The sequence below is a fragment of the Centrocercus urophasianus genome, unplaced genomic scaffold, assembly GCF_019232065.1.
Source record: "Centrocercus urophasianus isolate 14NV4802_14NV808 unplaced genomic scaffold, USGS_Curo_1.0 seq_11, whole genome shotgun sequence".
Classification (NCBI taxonomy): domain Eukaryota; kingdom Metazoa; phylum Chordata; class Aves; order Galliformes; family Phasianidae; genus Centrocercus; species Centrocercus urophasianus.
In genome coordinates, this window is record NW_024884253.1 from 45,614,352 (window position 1) to 45,621,463 (window position 7,112).

The window sequence follows — 7,112 nt, forward strand, 5'->3', positions numbered from 1 at the left end:
TGACAACAAGACATGCATGCTGGGAACACCAAATAGCCGCATCCTTTTAAAAGGGAAAAAAAATAGCCACCTCACAGTCAGTTCTTACGGCAGTGTTTTGTATAGTCAGCATGCTTTCAGGATTTCTGGATGCTGAGATATCATCGAGTGTCATCAATTGCTGGACTCATTAATGGAAACCAGCACTCTCAGCATGAGGGCAAATAGGAACTGAAAACAAAACAGAGCAATGTGTGGATTTACTTAAGTGAAGAACATGAGAGGAATGACTAAAAGGTAAAGATGAACAGCATTCCTATTCTTTCATACTCTAACACAACTCCTGAAAACTGTCAAAGCAGTTTCTGCTGGAGAAAAAGTGCCCAAGGCCAAAAGGTCAAAAGCCTTTTGGTGCAGCCCTATAGTACGACATGAAACAAACAAAAATTACTGCACTGCATACAAGCTTATGCTTACAAATCACAGGTGTGACAGCTGAAGAAACTAAACAGGCCAAGTTGGAAAGTAGGGAGAAATAGATTTTCTTACTACTGCTGCATTTTGAAGAACCTTATTCTGGATCTTCTTGGTGATCAGTGGCATAGACAAGGTTTCATTCACTCTTCCCTGCCTGCAGCTGACAATCTGAAGATAACTGAAGGCTCTAGCTTGTAGAAGCTCTTTAAAATATCACTCTGTTGTAGATCTGCAAGGGAAAAAAATAACAAGGTCTGAAGTCTCCCAAATTAGCACATTACAAGAACTGCTAAAAGAGCTGCTGGCAACTGATAACAAAACATTTGTATGGTATCCCTTCTGTGTGGTTCAGTGAAGCCAAGTTATTTTATTACTCAATTTAAATGAAAGAGAGTGCGAGTATTTGGATGAAACAACGTTCAAGGATGTTACGGATCCTTGAAAGAGCCACATTATGCTTGTAAGCTATTAAGAGAGCTATAAGTGACACAAGTGGATGAAATGAGCTAGTTACACATAAAAAAAAAAAAATACATCTGTGCATGTGGGCATAGTGTTTAGAAATTAGTGCCCCTTTACTGGATGCTGAACTGCGCAAGTGAAAAGTGAAGTGGAAATGGTTCTTCCATTCAAGGACAGGGGGCTTAGCCCAAGCAAATAAGACTGACTTTGCACTGAAGATTATGTGAACGCTCACACAGCTCTGCCAAGTAATGCCTCACACATTCCTCAAAATCTTTGTAAGATTTGCTCCTTTAGGAGCCAGTTCAACCCCCTCCCATCACTCAACATCCATGTTCCCATTCCAGGACTGCAGATGCAGTGAGGCCTGGGCTGTCAGCCCTCCTTCAGCATGCTAAGCACTGCGCAGCTCTGGAACGTGATTGAGCAGCTATCCTGATTTTGAGACAGCCAAAGTGATTGCTCTGCAGAAAATCACTCTTGCACTTGGATAAGAGTCAGGCTTCAATTTCTAACTGTGCTGCAGAATATCCTGCCTGGAGCTTGGCTAAGTAGCTCTGTCAGTCCAGGCTTAACATTCATTTCCCAGGTTTGTAGTACTGATAATACTATTCCTTCTATTCACAGGGGAGTCCTATGGACAAACAACAAACACATCATTTGCAGGTGTTACAGTGAAAAGAAGAAAAAGATAATAGAAACCATCAATTAAAATCAATACTCAGGACTAGCATTTAGTTTATAAATCTGAGCTATATTAAAACTCAAGCCCTTCCTACTAGACCTTCTCCCTGAATTCAATGCCTTAGCTACTTGTAGAGAATACTGACAGTGAGAAGCACAATGAAATATGCTGATGGTAGGACTTGAAATCAGAAACGGGCAGCAGGGAAGCTACACAAATACAATCACTTTGATTCCAGTTATCATAGAGAACTGAGGGTTCGTTAAATCACACTGTTGGGCTGTTCTCACGAAGAAGCAAAAGCATGTCTGGCTGGTTCTTGGTGATACCAGGCAAAGTGCTAGCAACAAAGCCAATAGTTATACACAGAAAAAAAAAGTCAAACTCACTCCAGTGGCGAAAGCACTCTCTGGTTATACAGCACTCCTCAGGAAGCAACCTAGGACCAAGAAACACCCCCCCTCCAGTGGCTGCCCTTATATGAGCGCAGCATGCCTCCACCATGGGTCCACCCTTTCTGGGCACAGGGAGAGCACAGGTGCTAACAATCTGCCTTTGCTTCCCTGGTTTAGGGATTCCCCTTCACCAGGTGCTCAATCACCAGCTCAAGCCCTGACCTAACAGTTTCCCTACATGGGCTCTGCAGATTTAATGTCAAGACTTGGCAAGAAGATGGCTGCAGTAAAAAAGCATTTACTTGAGCTTGAAGTCTGCTGTTCTGAAAGGTACCAGCCTGACTGTTGGCACTTCAATATTAGTGATATAGTGTGATATAGTTATTACATTTATTAGTTTTGGTCTTTGAACTCATTGAAGTATTTAATGTGAAGAGTGTTCAAGTGTAACTGATGACAGAGACTCCAACACAAATGCTGGCAAGGAGTTTCCTTGAGGGAAAGGGAAGGCTATTTACAACCTTATAAAGCTGCACAGATGCCACCCAAGTGTGCTGCAAGGAGCAGCCAGCCCTCACTGCACCCTGACCGGGACCCAGCATGCCATCTTTCTTCCAGCTCTCCATCTTTGAAGTGGCTGCCAGCACAGCAGAGCTGGCCGCAGGGGATGTGTGCCCATTCTCCATCCCATCCTGCAGTCAGAGGAGCTGACATGGTGAGCTCTGAGACCAGCACCAAGTGGCCTAGCCTTTCTGAGCAAAACCTGCTTGGGGTAGAGGCCAAATGGCTGATGGGGTGATGTGGAGGCCGGGCTAGGAAACCTCAGCCTCTGCATCTGCAGTGAGCATGAGCTGAGTATAGTGCACTGAGTTTATCAGCACATACCAAAGAGACCTCCATTTCTACCCGATACCCAGTTCTCAGTACTCACATTCTCTGGGTATATTCCAAGGAATAGACAGGATTGCAACACTCTGCCTTACTGGGAGAATTAGTTAAATGACATTGGACATGGTTATCACCTCCCAAAACCTATTTGCAAGGTTACATTTCTACCCAGTCCAGGAAAACTTCTCAGTGTTGAGGAGCTAGCAGTGAGAACTGACCACTGGCTGTCAGCATTTCTGTGTCTGTCACACCGTTTAAAACCTTGCTTTTGTCAGACCAAGCATTCAGACCCATTTCACCTGTTAGGACAGTGCAGGCAACGTAGGGTACTGTCTGGGCCGGATTTCAGTGCTTCAGCTTCTGCTTCTTCTGAAGCATTTGTGTTAAATGGCCCACCAAAGGCTGCTCCTTGGAGAAACTGAAAGAGTACAGGCGTTTTAACCTCTTTCTTTTTTTTTTCTTTTTTTCTTGAAAGCCATAATTTTGATCAAATGGATCAATTTTGCTGAATTAGCCCCCTGTCTTTTCCTCCGTTATTTCACTGTAAGAGAATTGCAAATCAGAAATATCCTTGGAAGCAGCAGAGAACAGCACAATCTCCTTGCTAATCCACCACAAACAGCCTTACAGCAAAAAGTCACCAGTACATGGTGAACTACATGGCTGACTGCACTCCTGGGACACAAGGAAATGCTGGCATTCACCACGCTCTATCTCACATGGCCCCTTCCCGTTCTCTAGGGCCTGTGGAGTAATGGTTCTTATCAGGTGCAGTTCTGCTTTAGCTCACCCCCTTTTCCCAAGCAGGCAGTTTTGGAAGGTTTCTGTTGGAGAGCAAACGTATATACCAAGTGACATTGAAGAAGAATTTCTTCTCGCTCTGTGGATTTCATTTTTATGGCTGCCTCTCCTGCCTGAGTCCCTCAGATTGGTGTTGCATTCCTGAGCTGCTCCCACCTGAACTGATGAAACAGTTCAAGAACGAGGAAGAGGGAGGGTACCAAGGTCCACCTTTGAAGGACAGATGGCTCTCCATGACTTCTATTAGCACATCAGTGGTGTATCTGAAATTTGTGCAATTGTTTGTCACATTGGTTTAAGGATGATGAACAAAATAAAAAAAGCACAGCATAATAGCATCTGTATTAAAACAGATGAAGTGAGGCTAGCCACTTGAGGCACAGCTATTAGTCTTTTCCCTTTACCCTTGATCCAGCAGGGAGACAAGGCAGAGTAGCTCTTCTGTCCCAGCCATCAGCCTGTGATGTGCTGCCAAACATAGACTCATAGAATCATTAACATTGGAAAAGACCTCCAATATCATCTAATTCAGTCATCAACTCTTCCCCACCATGCCCACTGACCACGTCCCTCAGTGCCACATCCACACAGTTCTTGAACATTTCCAGGGGCAGTGATTCTACCACCTCCCTGGGCAGCCTGTGCCACTGCCCAACCACCCTTTCAGAGAAGAAATTTCTCCTAATATCCAACCTGAACCACCCCTGGTACAACTTGAGGTCATTTCCTCATGTCCTGTTGCAGTCACCTGGGAACAGAGGCTGACCCCCACCTCACCACAACCTCCTTTCAGGTCATTGTAGAGAGAGATAAGGTCTCCCCTTAGCCTCCTCTTCTTCAAACTGAACAATCCCAGTTCTCTCAGTTGCTCCTCACAGCTTTGCTGCCCTTCTCTGAACGTGCTCCAGGGCTTTCTTGTAGTGAGGGTCCCAAAACACAGTACTTGAGATGCAGCCTCATCAGTGCTCTTTGTGTGATTCTGGGCAAGACACATCAACAGCCAGTGCCTCTTTGTTTGCATTGTGGGGAGAATATCCCACCCACATGCCCTGGGTGCAGTGAAGCCTGTCTTACAGAGGCTGATGTCCTGTAGCTTTCTCAGCAGGCTGCAGCAAGCTCATCTCACTCATGAAGACCAAAGGGCATTCAGCATCTTATATCACTGAATCTGGAGCAGAAAGTAACAAACCAGAGACGTGCAAACTCGCATCTGAGGGTGACTAAGAATAATGATGAATCCTTGAAGAAGCTTAAAATAATAGAGTATGTACTTGGCAGATTACTAATTAGTACACATATATGTATATATATATTTCTATAAGAAAGAATTACAGATGTAAACTAAGAGAGGAAAAGCCTTATCACCAGGTCACAGTTTTGAGGGTGAACATTTGATGGCTTGGAGGTTTTTGACATATGCAACAGTGACAGTGAAACACCAGACTGAGCAGCAAAGGAGGAATTGCTCATTTCCATGGTCTGGGGCACCCACTTCTGCTTCAGAAGTGCAGCTGCAAACAGGGCAGGGAATGAACAACTGCCTGGAGGAAGAGTTCTGTATAAACAAAGTTGATGCTTACATAAGCAAGAACACTCAGTATTTAGAAAACCCATTCAACTCTGATCATACTTAAATGGCTGGTGCTATTCTGACAACAGCAGCACACAGATTATACTTAGCCTATTAGTGGTCTAATTACTATAATCTTAAACTCAGTGTAGCTAATGAACTTTGGTATCAAATGAAAAAAAAACAACTCCTTTGCAAATGGCAATCCATCAGTCCATTGATAAATACAGCAAGGTGAAATATACAGATTTAAGGTAGTGACCTTAACAAACAGCAACAAATATAAATGCTGTAAACCATTTATATTGCTCTTGCAGTCCTTTAGCTTAAGGGAAAGAATGCCCACGCTGGACACAAGCCAGTTTGAGTCATTCCTCAGTGCTTCCGAACACCAAAGCCGATAAGCATCAACAGCCACCGAGGCACTGGATGACTGTCAAAACGTGAATGAGTGTGGGGACACCAAGCAAAGGGTGAATGCAGCCCCTGGTGAAGTTCAGGAAAAAACAAGTTGTGAGCAAGCACAGGATGGATTTTCAGGGGTCCATCCATCAGCATGTACTTACCAGTAACTGCAAGAGACTTGGAGGCTGGGCAGCAGGGCACAAAGCGCAGGGGCGAAGGGCTCCCACAGAGAGGGGATTTTGATGAAGAAGGAATGCTTTCACAGCAGCTTGCTGCAGTGCTGGTGCATGACTGATTCACCAGGAATGCTGCACTCAGGTTTCCCTTTTAAACCTGCAGCCTGCTCTTCGGGCCCCACTGAGTTTAATGGGGTAACTGGCTCCTCTCCATTAGGAAGCACAAATTGAAAGCAACACAAGGGCCAATTTCTCTGTACTAAAACAAAATACTTGAAGGAGATGGACCGTGTTTTGCAAAAGTATGCAGTGCTGGGAATACTTTGATCTCCTCAATAAAGTGGTTATTACAATTTTTAAAAAATCTGACTTAAAAGAGAATGTTAAAATTAACCAACATGCTGTGCACATGCAGCAAATACTTGTATTCAAAACTGACATGGGAAATTTGTTCAGAGTGGATTCACTAAAGGACCTATGGGGAATGCCAGAATGAACTCCAGTAGATTCCTGGGCACTGTGCACCAAATGGAGAGGAAGGAAACCTAATCTAGACAACTCATACATACACAGGGAAAGAGACACCAAGTTAAGCCAGAGTGCAATCGCTCAGGCCAAACTCCAGCAGCAAGCAGCCCTGTCAACTCAGGATTCAGACATCAGCACCTCTCTGCACCATTTTTTCCTATGAAACGCTTCAGGCTTATTCTGGAAAATGCTGCTCTTTTTACACAGGGACTCCCTAACCAACACCAAGAGCTGCAAGGAAGCAGGCACAGTGAGCTGAGCAGACACAACCACCACAGAAAACAGAAACACTTGGTGTTAGCTTTTCTCCATTTCCACCGTGCAGGGGGAGAAGCAGCTCTTCAGTGCCTTGTGTGGCAGTTCTAATCCTTTCCAAAGCATAAGGAGAAGAGATGACACCTGCAGTGTCATACCTCTGCTCTCTGACTTGTTCTGCACAGCTGCCGTGAGGCCTACAAGGCAATGGCAGTCTTGCTCTCATTCCTTCTCTTTTAGACATTCACTCTTATATCTACTGCACAATGCAAAAGCTAGGCAGACAGATATCCATCCAGACCTGCCTGCATGACAATTTGAGCCACTGCTTGCAAGAGAATACTCTGTTTAAGAAGAGAGCGCTCTTGGGGTTTCAACCCAACACAGCTGTGTGGTTCCACAGCAGTCTTGTGTGCTGGGGGGGGGAGAAGGGGGGAAGCTGTCACAAACACTTGCAGCATCTTCCCAAAAGGAAAATGAAAATAATGAAA